This window comes from Papaver somniferum, chromosome 6, assembly GCF_003573695.1.
Source record: "Papaver somniferum cultivar HN1 chromosome 6, ASM357369v1, whole genome shotgun sequence".
In the NCBI taxonomy this organism is placed as follows: domain Eukaryota; kingdom Viridiplantae; phylum Streptophyta; class Magnoliopsida; order Ranunculales; family Papaveraceae; genus Papaver; species Papaver somniferum.
Genome location: NC_039363.1, coordinates 32,190,251 through 32,205,530, shown reverse-complemented (window position 1 = coordinate 32,205,530; position 15,280 = coordinate 32,190,251). Strand labels below are relative to the sequence as shown.

The following is a 15,280-nucleotide window of genomic DNA, read 5'->3' as shown; positions in this document are numbered from 1 at the left end:
AAAAGAAAACAAAACTCCAATACCGAACTTCTTAATGGCCAAAAAATTTGGAAACCAAATTTTTTTATTTTTAAATGGTTCCAAAGGTCAAAGTCAACTCAATGAAACGCTGTTGATCTTAACCAGTTAGTGTCAAATTCATAACATTCTACATAGTACATACGTTATTAAAATTTACAAATAAAGAATATGGAAATGTATAGCAGTACAGAGCATAGGCTGCAAAATCATAATAACAATAAAAGTAACTGATAGCAATTACCACATGGTTACAAACTCAAAGATTTTAGATGGTACAAAGTCGGACGTTAAAATCCCTTGATTGATTTTCAGTAGGTTAATACACATACAGAGCAATGAAAGAAAATCATCCTTTTCGGGTAATAGTCTAGATTTACACAGTCAAAGAACTAGTATACTGAAAACAATCAATTACTTTTTAAAACATGTAAGAGATTAAACAGTGAAGAAACAGTGTAAGACGAACAGTGGAGTACATCAAAATCAAATCATGACAAAGACCGAAAAAGAAAATAATTTTCCTTTACACAGAAACATGGGTTAAAACTTCTGTATGATAAATTGGCATAGACGTCCGTTTAAGACGCATAAACAGAAAAGGGGAGGACAATAGATGGGAGTTGGTAAGGAGGAGAAGACAGTATATGTACATGATCACAAAACAGATAAAACAAATAATCATGATAGAGAGCCAAACAGACAGTGCATTAGCTTGTGATTTCAAGCATCGACCATACACAATCAATCACCATGGGAACATACAAGCCTTCATGGGATGCTGGATACCAATCGTCACACAGTTGAAATTTTCATAGCATTTTCCAAAAAATGAAATAAACAGTACAAGATTATAATAGGACAAGAATCACAATCATAATATCAAAATCAATTATGGCATACTTATCATAGATCAAAAATCCAATCAAGCCAAATGCTAAAAACGAATCATCACTTAAATCAAAGAAAAGATGACTCACAAAATACCATAGAATCTCAAAGTATCAAACATCACTACATATTATGATTCATACAAATATGGACCACTTAAAGGTTAATTAACATATGGGGAATTTATAGGAGAAAGAAACAAGTGTTGTAATAATTAAGTCTAACAGTATGATACTATGTCCAGTAAATAAAGCCTAAATTAAATCAGATCAACCAATCAGAATAGTTTGTCAAATCATGGTATTCATATATTCAGTCTCATACCAAATGATCATACATGGTAAAACATCATGAAAATAACTCACCCAACCCCTTTCGCATGATTCACAGAACGAAAAAAAAATCGAGTCGGTATATACCTTACGGTCCTTATGAATAGAAACAGGAATCGGAACAAATCAAAACAAGGAAGATTTTTAAGGTATTACCTCCGACACAGTGTATTTGGCTAATTACGAGGCCAACAGATATTGATCTTCATTCTTTAACAAAATTCCAGATCATTTGATTCGATCGATTGAGAAGTATAAGGCCAATCGTAGGTTTGTTCGATTGCTCAATGAAATCCAAAAAAAAAATGTTCACTCAGGGAAGAGCTCGTGATGATGACGTTTTGTAGTGATAAAGATGAGAATATAGAGAAAGAGGAAGAGTTTCTTACTGATCATCGGTTAGGGTTACATGGAACAATGTCCTTTATATACATGTAGAAGGAAGACCCTAGATATCTAGCTGGGCCGCATATCTATGGACCGTAGGCCCTACAATAATATATATATATATATATATTGTATGAAATTTCGTGATTATTTTTTAATATTTTATAGGAACTTTAAAGATTCACTTTTTTTAATTCATCAATGCACTAAGCGAGGTTATTCATTTATCACTTTAGCCTGAGTAGGGACCGGAAAAATCTATTCATTTATCTAACATTCGTTTATTGAGGTTGGATTGTACTAAATAAAATAGTTAGCTGCCAGTACACAGACAATGGAAACATCAGGACGAATGTTCCTCGTGTTAATGAATACCGCTGAAATTGAAACAACTCTCTTCGGTATACCAAAATTCACGCGCACTCACATAATAATTGTATAAATAAGTGACAAGAACACAATGTATTCACCGAAGCAGACACACTGATTTAATTCAAGGCAATTTTGGCCATTTTAATTTACAGGCACTAATAAACTGACTCCATGTACAACTGAACCTACCATTTTCAGGCCATAGAGTCACGCGACGTATATATAATTTGATGTTTTTTTTGGATACACATCCATATGTACACCCAATGAATTTCTATAATATACACAGAATTTCTATAATTTGATATATAATCAGGGACGGATCCAGGAGGACGGATTTTTCATTTTAGACCCGGGATAATACACATGATTAACCTAAAATTTGGCAAAACAGAGAAAAATTAGGCTTGTGGACCGAGGAGGCGACCGGGGCTAAAGCCCCAGTTAGCGCAGTCACAGGTCCGTCACTGTATATAATACATGATCATAATTTAGTTGTACTCTTACCTTCTTTAGGTAAAATTGGTTCGAGGATTCTTCTGGTCATTTAGGGTTTCATCCTATAATTTCAAAGTACACATATATACATACGTGCACACACTCATTCTGATAACTTAATTTGAATCTTTATTTTTATTGCCAGAGAAAGCTTGCACTCTCTTTAATATAAATAAATTTACAAGTACCATGCATACTCTCTTTATGTTTGATCATTACCATGTGAAAATATTTCAGGTTTCCGTAAAGAGAAAGAAATCAAAAGAAGGTCATTTAGATATTAAAGAAAATCACGGCTCAGTATAATTTATCCTAATAAAACACCAAGAAAATTTCATGGCATTATTAGATAAATGAATTTATATAAAATTAAGCGTCTGAGTGAGATTTATTTGAATATATAATATATGACGACATTTTTGTTGATGAAATAAAGACGCATAATGATTGGTAAATCAAAAGAAGCAAGAAACATATAAATCTAGAACAAAAGGTTGAGCTTAAAAAATGTAAAGTATATCAAAATTTAGAGAACAATTAAAACCTTATAAGATTCACCACTTTTAGTTAATTTATGAAGCAGGGGTTGTAGTCTTCAAAAATGGTGGATTATAAACCTAAATACCTTTAATTGCATTGTTGATTTTCTTAGTTATTTTTTTTGTTAGTTTTAGGTTTATGAGCTTATTATTTAATGTCCTAAAAAAAAATTCTGGTAGTTTTCACTATAATAATATATTTGCTTTAGTGAAAAATTATTTTAAAAAATGAATCATAAGAAAAGGAAAACAGACCCGTGCATCGCATGGGTGACAAACTAATAATAATAATGATTTCAGGTGATTTTCCTCTGTTGTGGTTAAAAGCTGAATCAAGCCGTTTTTCTAGAGCTTCTGGCCCCACCAAAAATATTTCGGCCAATAGGAAACTCAAGTTTTTTCATACCACTTGACACCTAAAAATTAACGAAACTTGCGTCTCAGTTATCAAAACAATTCCCTCTACTAATGCCACTGATCTGCACACCAAACCCTAAACTGCAATATCTATTACTCTCTCTGATAACGTTTACAACCTATTACTATCTCTGATAACTCTTTTGTTTTATTCTCAGAAATTAATTATGTGATTAATGTCGGCTGTTTTGTATTGTTCGTCTCAGAGTTTAATGTTGATTCACAGCTAGGTTTGTCATATAAGATTTTGTAGATGATATTTAGATTATTGTGGTAGGATAAGAGTCTTAGTACGTTGATGCTGCATGCCAATACATGTTGCACATGGGTTAGTGCATGTATTGATCTGCATTATTCAATTTTGTCTATCTTACGGGCGCATCAATATTTGATTAGTTGTATTTTAGATATTGTACTGTTCAGTTCTAACACGTTGTTTTTATTCGTATAAATGAACTAGAATCTTGAAAAAGAGGCTACAACAAGGTATAAAAATAGCTCGTGGTGTTTCTTCTTTATGGTGTTGTTGATGCTACTTGCGGTTTGTACGAAAAGTTATTCTTCCCTTGAATGGATGGAACGGGAGCATCAATCATGGATCAACTTTATTTTGGGTTATCTGGTATGGATGGAGGATTATAAGATCTAAACATTGACTATGTGATATTCAGGGCAGTTTGTTCCATTATATATCGAAACAAAATATTACTCTTCGTGATTTTCTTTTTGATCATTTACTTCATGAAATTTCCTGGTAACTAATCAACGACCTTGGAGGAAAAAGGGTCTTGCCCGGCATAATGTTAGTTGTCTATGGTAATAGCTTGACATTTTTTTAAATTTTTAGATCTATGGAATATTCCAAGTAGATCAATGGATATTATAAAGTTCACTCGCTCCCATTATAATAGTTTTAACTTTTTGTACGTCATCACTTCATTGAGCATTAGTTGGTAATGCTAATTTCTTAAGCTTATTTCATCTTAATTAACTTCTATGGTCGTACCTTGATAGAGATAATTAGGAGGATAGACCTGCACTTTCTTTATATGAAAAATGAAAATCTAAAGAAACTAAATGGTATGTTGCGTACAAGTGCTTGATCTCAATTTTCTATTTTCACCGCGATAACTGCATTCTACTTTGCTTGATAGCTTCAAGAGAAATGATTCTTTTTATCCATGTGCTCAGCCTCAATATTTCTCAGGAGAATATAGGTTTCTCCTTTGAAATTTGTCACTCAAAATTCCCTATGCATCCACATTTCGATCCGTCTCATCAAGTAGTAGTTCTCACATTAGTTTCAACTCATTCTTTGGATGATCTTGGTAACTTGCACATGATTGCGTAGTATATGGGGTCACTAGATTAGGTTCTATCACTCTAGACTCTATGGTCTATCAAGGGTTTTTGTTAGATAAATACGATTTTAAATACACAATTTTGGTGATGATTGATTAAAATGTGATAGGACTTTTTATCTGTGATTTTCAGAAGTAAATTACTCTTTAAATATATTCCATTTTTGTACTTGCTAGATCCTAGCTCATTTTTAATTTCTTTTTGCTTCATCTTTGTTGACCAAGGTTCAAAGGTTATTTTTTGCAGACATGCAAAAAAACAATAACGAATCCAGTATTTTTTAGTATGATTGAAATGTAGCTACCAGAAAATCCAGATATGTAAAGTACCTAAATACACGGTGGAATATATATTTTTTTGAGTAAATTCAATTTGTCCCTTTTGAAACTATGTACTTTCTGTATTGGGATTGAAAAATTGAACTGATTTGATCATGGAAAGTCGTTGATATGATGTTCATGTTTTGAAGTATGAATCTGTGTGTATTTTCATGCAGGTATTATTTCTGCAGTAAATTAAACTCAACAATCTTCAAATTTGAGGCCATTTCTTTTTTTGAAGCATGATATTTATTGAACTACTACCAGATCATTACAAGAGGGTTAATACCCGAAGATTCAAATACAAAAATTACAATAACATGATAGAGAAGCAGAATATGAGAATCAATCTCAGGATTAGGCTTGCATCGTGGATAGGTGTTGCAAATGGAGGGGTGGAGTTGGATGAGGTTGTCAAGGGTCCATAGGCCTTTGACGAATGCTTTCCACAAGAAAAGCTGTACTGTTGATGGACATGTCTGAGTCCATAGAAACTTGGGTGTTGGTGATGGGTGTCGATGCAAGTGATCCGAGATAATAAACAATCTGTCTTCTTGTTCTCCAACATTAGTCATATCTTCAACCTGAGTTTATAGCCGTGAATGTGCTGCAGGTAGTATTCAATCTTCTGATCCGAGGATTTAGTAAAAGCTAGTAGTTCTATTACAATTGTTACTATACTAAAACCAGAAAACAAACAGAAATACAACTAATAAGCTAATAACAAACTACTACTGCTAAGTAGTTACTAAGTTATTAAACTGAAAAAAATCAGCGAAAGGAAATACAGACTCGACCTATACCTTTTTTTTTTCATCAAACTCGACCTACACTTGAACTATGCTGAAAGGTAAAGTACACTTGAACTATGCTGAGAGGTAAAGTACAAAGAAACTGACAGAAAATAACAACAAAAGGTGATTGATTGATCAGCCCATTTGCATATCAAATTGGGTTTGTGCTTGCTGTTTTGATATATAAAGTAGACATGGTGTTGCAATACATTCCTTGGTTTGCTACTAGTTCAAAAGTTATGCACCAATACTGACAATTATCCAAACTTGAGATAAGTGAAATTGGGAGGTTGCAGGCTAAAATTCCAATCTAGATAAGGATGGGAGATGGAATGCTTTGGCTGCGAATCTCGAAATAAGGTGCATAAACTGTAAAATGCTGAGCATGAAAGACAATGATGCTAGATTGATGTTTCAAAGGTTGAGGTGCAACAATGTTATCCCAGAGACTAGAAAAGATAAACCCCGTTAAAAAAACTTCCAAAGGACCTACACTAGATCAGAAAAAACACCTACCAGGAAAGCAACAAATCCTGAGTAGACGACAACAAACAGAGGGGAACAACTAAACTTTCGCAATCAAGACAGAAATCCAAAACACATTACACAAAACAGCACCAATCAAAAGACACAAGGCATTCAGATTAAAACAAAATGAAATTAAAGGAAACCACCAACACAACTAACCAAGTAAGACTGAACTTAATCTGGTGGTGAGAGATACATGTCTTTCAACAATCAAACAAGAACATTAGGAGAAAATAAGACACAAACAGGGTGCTTCACTAGCCCAATAAAACTAAGTAGAGAGTCAAACACAAAAGCTAAGATTGATTACAACCTAAACCAAAGGAAAAACAGGGCATTGAAAATCAAGTTTTAAAGAAATAAAAACGAGATTTTTGGTTCAATCTGATATATGTACGCAGAGTTTAAAGAAAACATCAATAAAAATCAGTAGTCGTTGGGCATAACATGGCCTAACTAAAGCTTAATGATTATGTATAGCATCAAGGTATGAGATTAAACGAATATGGATAGAAGCCACAATTAAATCTTGGACTTCTCTAATGAGGAGATTAAGAGGTTATGGATCTGAAAGGTTACCTCTCAAAATCAGATATGAAACCTAGGCGGGGTAGGTTATTGAAGAATACTCAAGCCTTGGAATATCCAACGAAATCCAAAACCCCTAAAGCAGCAACAAAATCAAATCTTCAGGAATGAAGGCGGTATTGCAAAATCGGCAAGCAGGCAACCCAATTGAATTCAAAGGACCGATGAATCGAGGATTTAGCCGATGAGATGGAACCGTGCTCCAATAATAATTAGTTCTAAAATCATAAGAGATTAACTAAATTCGAAATCAACTACTAGGATATTTACTTTAATAGTCTCGGTGAGAACCAATCTGATCCCGTGCAAAGCACGGGCGCGACACCTATTTACTTAGAAGCAATATACCTGGTTTGCCCAATAATCAACGCCCAATGCAACATGATACTCAACGTTGCCCTGTCAATATCTTGCAGATTTTATTTCCAATTCCTGCTTCTGATGCAATAATTAACACAAAACTCAAAACCTTGCTTATAAAATTCCTCCAGAGGAAGCTCATGTAATCTTGCAATCCCTAATATTATTCAAAACAAATGCGCAAAAATCCAACGTTTAGCCAATGCCATGTTTAAAAATCAGACTGCATATGTTCAAACACAACCCACAACCCTGCTTGAGATGTTTCGTGGTCTAGCAGTATGAAGAACCTGCACATGAAAACCATTAATCCATGAATAAAATTATACATAGACAACCAATCTTATGAATAATGATCTCCATCAACACTATACACAAAAATATATCACTATCTTCTATATCCTAATACCTTCAACGTTACAGTGGAATCCACGTGCATATATTAGTTTTGAGTTCACAAATTGTTAGTGTTTTCCCAAAAAAACAAGATTTCATACTTAAGGCCCTGTTGTGACCTTCACTGCAATAGAAAAATGTTTAACACCTTGCATCATTGCTTCCCGAGCACCAACCCCAAAATTAATGTCCTTTGAAGCATAATTTCTGCTAAGCAAAACTCAACTACCAACCTTCCAATACAAATCAGTCTCTTCGATGATGTATATGAAAAATTACAAACCAACTTTTTGTGAATCATCCATCTGAATTTCGTCCGAAATATTTAATGGACTTATCTCAAGAATACCACATTCTGACAGAGGATTGAGATGAATTCCACAACCTGCAATAACGTCAAATTATAAACAAAGCCAGTTGGATTCATAACTTAAGGTTCTATACAGATCCTACCTTATGTGTGGTGCTCCATGTAACTGGTTTATCAAAACCATAGCTAAATAGATAAATAACTCAATTATGTGGTCGCTACACCAGACACTTCCAGTATCAAGTCTACATTAAGCTCCTTATGTAGAAGATCAACCCGCTCTTTACGCAACCTTTCAATTTTCATAACTGGCCACGACACCAGTTGTTTTCCAGCTTTATCGTTCCAAAGACTCTAAGGAATTTCCGATAAAGACATCAAGAAGATCAGAAAGCATTTCAATTATCAAAATGCAAAAAGAGGAGAGAATCTCATTGATGACTACAATAGTAAAATAGCAAGCTCGTGTGACTGGGTTGCATTAGCTGGTACTAAGTAAGTATAAGCAAATGAAAAATCTACCACAACATTCTCCATCTTTTTGAGATTCCACAACTTTAAAAATTATAAACGATACCATCTTCCACAACTTCCCCGATAAGTAATACATCAGCACCCATTAAGATATTGTATACTAAAGATAAATATTAAAAACTACAGAATATTAGTCCACAATTATATAGATATTGTAAAGAAGTAAAGCTAGTAAGACCATGGGGAGACAAAGTAAAATGATGAGGGTACCCAAGTACACCAAAATCTTTTCGTTTCAACATATAAGTCTGATACCAAGTGTGATTTTCAATGGACAAAGTCGAGACAACGTAACAAAATGGTATTCACTTGATAATAGTTACGGTCCTAAATGTATTTACTATAGGATCAATATCAAGTGATTATGATTTAGCGTACAAGTGTTATTGGCTTTATTATAATAAAACAATTATAATTGGGAAATAAAGTAAACGACACAATAAAATTTTGTTAACGAGGAAACCGCAAATGTAGAAAAACTCCGGGACCTAGTCCACTTTTGAATACTCTCAGAATTAAGCCGCTATATAAAGTACAAAGTCAATTTCGTATAGTTGATACCAAGTAATCTACCCCTAGTTACTTAGTTCCCTCAGTATCCCTGCGTCTACGATCGTCTGGTCATGCACGTGAATCCCAAGACAGAAATCACTATCTTGAGTTGCTTTAATGATGTAAAGTCTTACGCATTCAACTTTTTTTGATCATCTGATAGGTGTCTAAAACACCTTAATATTTATCTATTGTTGATGTTTTATTTGCTAAGTTTTCTTGTAAATTATGTATCTTATGTTTGCTTTTGAGTGTTTAGGTACTTTGGAGTCATTTGGAACAAAAGAAGAAGAAACAACGCAAAAGTGTCATTTCATGTGCAACTGTTGTGGAGGCGAACTATTTCTCATTACTTGATTTTATTTCTTCATCTCTGGTTGAAAAACATGTCAGCTTTAGTGATGCAAATTTTGTCTGAAAAGCATGACAACTTTAGTGATGTGTAGAAATTGAAGGAAAGAACTGGATTTGAGAAATAAAAGACGGCTGTTGTTGGTGAAAAAATTCAAAGAAGAGCAAAAGCGCCATGCCAATAAAATGGAGACCAAGGACGTTGGTGGCAGGGAACCAGGAGATGACGCTGATTTTCAACAACTATGCATTCAGGGCCCAAGGCAATACAACCACATACTATTTGGCCTACAAGCAACTGGGTTGGAAGATTAAGTCATGGGCTTGTCACTGGTTATCGGTGTTTTAAGAACCGGACCGGACCGACGGGTTCAACCGGTAAACCGATGAAACAATAAGAAAACCGATCCGACTTATCTATGACCCACTAATATACTGAAAAACCCAGTAAACCGGATAACCCAGACGGTTCAACTAGTGAATCAGCTGACCCAGTTGGGTTTTTAGCCGGTTCATCCGGGTGTTTCATGCGTCCACAAAAACTAAATGTCCATCGTCGAAATCAAAATCAATTGAGATATGAATGATGTATCTCGACTTAATAAAGGAGAAAGAAATAGTGCGGTCAATTAATTTAGTGTTGCTGGAATAGGAGAAAAGGAAATATATTGATGGAAAGATTGATTTAAACCGTTGTCATTTGCTATTTGGTAGAAATCATGTTGAGAAATAAAAGATCAAAGAGGAAATAAGCATAAAGATTGAGATTTGAGAGGGAACCATGGAGGCGGACTGAAATGGATGTTTACTGTTTAGAAAGTGGAAGACGCTTTTGATATCTAGGGTTGCTTTTTAAATAATGTTAGGATGAAATACCCATAAATCCCTTGCAAACACGTGGGGTGCATAAGCTAATCAATTACTATCTGTTTTTTTCAAGCCCACACCAAATGAACCTTCTTTTTAAGCCCACACGAAATTAACCGATATATTAGTAATATTTTTATTTTATATGAACTGACTTAGTGAACCACTGGTTGGATCAATGACCCTTGACCCAGTAAGTTTTCCGGTTCGTTGTCCGGGTCGGTTCTCAGAACATTGCTGGTTATGTGTTTCAACACAAGAATGTTGCACATGTGCAACTGAAAAGGAGAAAAATTAGTAGGTCTCCTTAGAAACCAATTTGTGCAACCAGGTGAACACCATTTCTCTCTTAGTTCGCAACAGACATTTCTCTTCTCGTTTCATCCAACTCTCATCATGTTTGTAATCGATCTAGCCGTGAATTTGGTAGCTGTTCACCATGGGTTCAAGAGCTCTTCTTACAGCCAATAACGGGAAGAAATGGAAGTGGTCTGTTGGCTCGAAATTATGGAAATTTGGGGCAAATTTGTGAACCTGAAACGAGCAGGATTTGGGGATCTGATACTGTCGGTTACGGCGATTAAGAAGAGGGATTGAAGTAGTTTCTGCTGAGAAGAATGAAGAATATATGAGCTCGAATCTGCTGCTGGTTTTGGGGCTGAATTGTATTCGACTTGGATCTGATTTTGCTTGGAAGATTTGGGTATGAGCTGAATTCGTTAACAGAGGCGAGGTGGTTAGAATTGGAGGAGAATGGGTCAAGTTCTGAGCTCAATTCCAGCTGAAATATGATGCTGCTTTTATCGAATCTGTGTGATTGTTTTACAGGGTTTGAGATGGAGTCGGTGATGACAGAACTGGTGGAGTAATGGAGGAAGGTTTGTGCTGCTGGAATGAAGGTTTCAGAAGGGTTTTGATGTTCATCTGCCAAGAGTTGTGAGACATCTACAATGGGTTTTGAGAGATATTTGAGCATGAAAGAACATGACAGAGAAATATTGATGTTTGGTGGTGTTGGCTGAAGCCTGGAGTTGATTTGTGAACTGGGTTCGAGATGCTAATCAGTCACAACAAATGTTGCTGCTCAACTAAATTGGTGGGTTTATTTTTACAGGGTTTTGAACTGAAATTGTATCAACACTCTTGTGGCAGTCTGATGGAGTTTATTGAAACTCTGTTGAAGAGGGCGCTGTGTATTTGGCAGTGACTAATGTGAGTTGTTCGAGAAGAGACTTGGAATCTGGCATAGGTGCAAAGAGGAGTTTGAGATGGTAATGTTGGAGAGGAGTTCTGGAAGTGAGAAAGCAGTGTAGCCTGCCAATAATTCTTGTCAGTATGAGAAGGACCTGATGTTGTGGTTGCAGTGGCCGAATCATGGTCTGTTAACGGTTTGGTGTCTGTCTGATGAGTGTTCGGCAATGGCTAGGATCAGATTTTGATGCGGAGAAAACAGCTGGGACTCTGGGTGTTTACCGTGACTGAATTATGGACTGTGTCGATGGGTTTGAGGTGATTTCAGGGGCTGTTAAGGATAGGGTTTGTGTGTCCATTCCTATGGATATTGTGGGTCAAATATTAAAGCTAAAAGGGCTGAGAACTAAAGGCATGTAGGGTTTATGAAGACTGAGACTTGTGTGGCGTCTATCCAAGTTGATATAGCAGAGACGAGAAGATATAAAAGGGGAGGCGCAGGTTAGAGCAAAAGAGCTATCTTCTTATCACCATTAGTGCTTGAGAACAGTCCTGAGAAAGCTTAAAGCAACAAAAACCCTGGTTTGCTGTCTGGTTTATCCTCAACTTTCCTTTCTTTTAAACAATCTTTAAACCATTCATTTTATTGTTGAGAACAATTTTATTATGAGCAGCTGAACTTATCTTTGATTAGGGGCGATTCGGAGTATCAACTTATAATCGATATGCAATAGCTTCTTCTTTTGCGATTGTATCAACTTATAATCGATATGCAATAGCTTCTTCTTTTGCGATTATTTTCGTTATTGTTTGATTTTTACTATGCCAATAATGTTTATGGATTGTTTGTCAATTTTTTAAGTTCGAAATTAAATAGTTGATATATAGTCTTATTGCTAGTTTTGAATTCTTCGACCCGTAATTGTCTAGAAAGATAAACACAAATAGCAATATATGGGTATTGATGATGGAACTTTGTTAAGTACCCGTATGTAGAAATTGACACTATTAGGTGATTCAAGCTTTTGAGTTCATCACTAGGAACAATCTTATCTCATAAACCTTAAAGCATTTGTTTAAGTCACACCTAGTAAGCGTACTTCTAGGAAACTTGGCAAGTAGAATCCGGTAATCGAGCGCTTCCGTAGCCGGTGAACTAGGAGGTAACGGAATAGTTGAGCGTACTAATTATTTTAGGGTTGTTAGTAACGAGATAATGTAAAGAACGTAGTTATATGTCGATTTGGTTTATATTCCGTGGTCTAGAATGAATCCTTAATCAATTTCATCTCATATTTGAATACAACTTTGTGATTTTCATAATTTCTACAACACAATCATCTTTTCTAAGAGTAATTTCATAACAACTTTTGCTCCATACCTCCCTTGGGACGAATCTGTTTTCAATTATACTACTTGCTAGTGTAAAGAGAAGTAGAAAATATTATTTGCGAGTTTGACACCTCGTCAAAATTGGCGCCGCTGCCGGAGAGGCAGTGGCAAGTTTAGTTGTTATTTTTATTCTTAGTTTATATTTTTGCTTTTGGTTTCAATTTCAGTTAACTTATTCCATCTCTTAGAATCTGATTTTCAGGTACTATTTCTTTGGTGAATGCGTGGAGAGGGCATACCAAGTCCAATTGGTATACGTCTTCGTTCGGGCACTTTAATAAAAGACTTGTTTCGAGCAGTGAATACTCCACTTCCTCCTAGTTCTTCACCAAGTGAATTCTCGGACTCGGACAAAGAGGAAGACAACACAATGGGAGGTCGACCACCTGCTCCAAGAACACTCAAGGAACTCACTTCTCCAAACCTTGACCAGCAGCCTTTATGTATTCAGCTGAATGGAACCATTGAGTTGAAGCTGTAATTGATTCACTTGCTGCCCAAATTCAGAGGTTTAGCGGGAGAAGATCCTAATCGTCACTTGCAACAATTCCATCATGTTGTAACTAGTTTGAAGCATGCAACTGCAGATGCCGATATGGCTATGATGACAACTTTTCCTTTCTCACTTATATATGCTGCAGGAGAATGGTTCTTTTGCTTACCTCCTGGGAGTATAACCACATGGAATGAGATGAAGAAGTTATTCCTTGAGAAGTATTTCCGGCATCAAAAGCAGCAGTAACCCGAAGGAGATTTGTGGTATTAGGCAAGTATCCGGAGAGACTCTTTATGAGTATTGGGAGCGGTACAAGAAACTTCTAGCTAGTTGTCCACAACACCAGATCAGCGATCAACTTATTATTTAATACTTCTACGAGGGGTTGCTTTCTAATGATAGAAATTTGATCGATGCCGCAAGTGGTGGTGCACTCACCAACAAGACCATTGCTAAAGCTACAAGCTTGTTAGAGAACATAGCTGCAAACACTCAACAATTCTACACTAGGGATGAGCAAATGGTAAGGAAAGTGAATGAAGTTGACGATTCGTCACATTTGGAACATAGAATGTAACATGGAGAGGATGATGCAACAAATAGCAACGGCTGTAATACCATCATACACCGAAGAAGTTGAGCAAGCTAATGCTATGTACCAAAATCAGCAAAGGCCGAGGTATGATCCATACAACAACACATACAATCCAGGTTGGCGTGATCATCCTAATTTCAGCTACGCCAACAAGCAAGATGCAGCAAATCCTACTTTCAATCAACAAGGAGAGTACCAATTCATGCAAAGACTACAACAAGAAACTCAAGGTACAAGTGTGGATGAAAAGTTTACTCTTATGATGCAAAGTATGCAAGAGATTTCAAAGACAATGCAAGGGTTTAACCAATTCCAGCAGAAATCCGAGATGGCTATGAGAGATGTGAAAAACCAAGTTAGTCAATTGGCTAATGATATGAATCAACTCAAGGCACAAGCAGCTGGAAAACTTCTCTCACAACCATTGAATCCTAGGGAGACTGTCAATGCTATTGAGTTGTGAAGTGGGAAACAAGTAGAGAACCGGCAACATCACCGGAGTCCCATGAACGTGATTTAGAGAAAGAAGTGGACGAAGCAGTCCCTAAAGATGATTCAGTAACGAATTATAACTCTAAACCTCTTGTTTCTACTTATGCTACTCCTCCACCTTTTCCTACCAGGTTTGCAAATTCTAAGAAGGAGACGTTGGACAAAGAGATTTGGGAAATCTTCAAGAAGATCGAAGTGAACATTCCATTAATTGAGGCGATAAGGCAGGTTCCTTGCTATGCAAAGTTCTTGAAGGAATTGTGCACTAACAAGTACAAATTGACCGGTAATGAGGTAATGAGTGTGGGGGAGAGTGCTTCGGCATATTCAAAAGAAACTCCCACCTAAATTGAAAGACCCCGACAATTTTACTATACCTTGCACAATTGGTAAAACAAGATGTTTGGACCACATAAATATGGAATGGGCTTAATAAGATATTCGACTCATTAGCCTTAAACAGAAATCTTGGTTCATGGGTTGAAACCCAAGCCCATAACCAAATCTGATAGCCTTTATTAAAGGTGACTACATTCAATGTATCTTGAAAGGGGATGAATCTGTTCAACCCAAGAAGTCAGAATTAATCTAGATATATATTTAGTCCAATTTATACATTATTAATCTGGTCACCCTAAAAGGAGGGAATGATAAAGGTTAATTGTTGGACCAAATACATTTCTAAATGTATAGATACA

General features: G+C 35.8%; 1 long non-coding RNA gene across 1 annotated transcript; it reads left to right on the top strand.

Annotated features, from left to right (window-relative positions):
* Nucleotides 1–10,711: 10,711 nt before the first annotated feature.
* On the top strand, nt 10,712–14,955 carry LOC113287261. The gene is made up of 2 exons (XR_003329904.1): nt 10,712–12,201; nt 13,202–14,955. It is a non-coding gene; the product is annotated as an uncharacterized LOC113287261 (long non-coding RNA).
* The last annotated feature ends 325 nt before the right edge of the window (nt 14,956–15,280 follow it).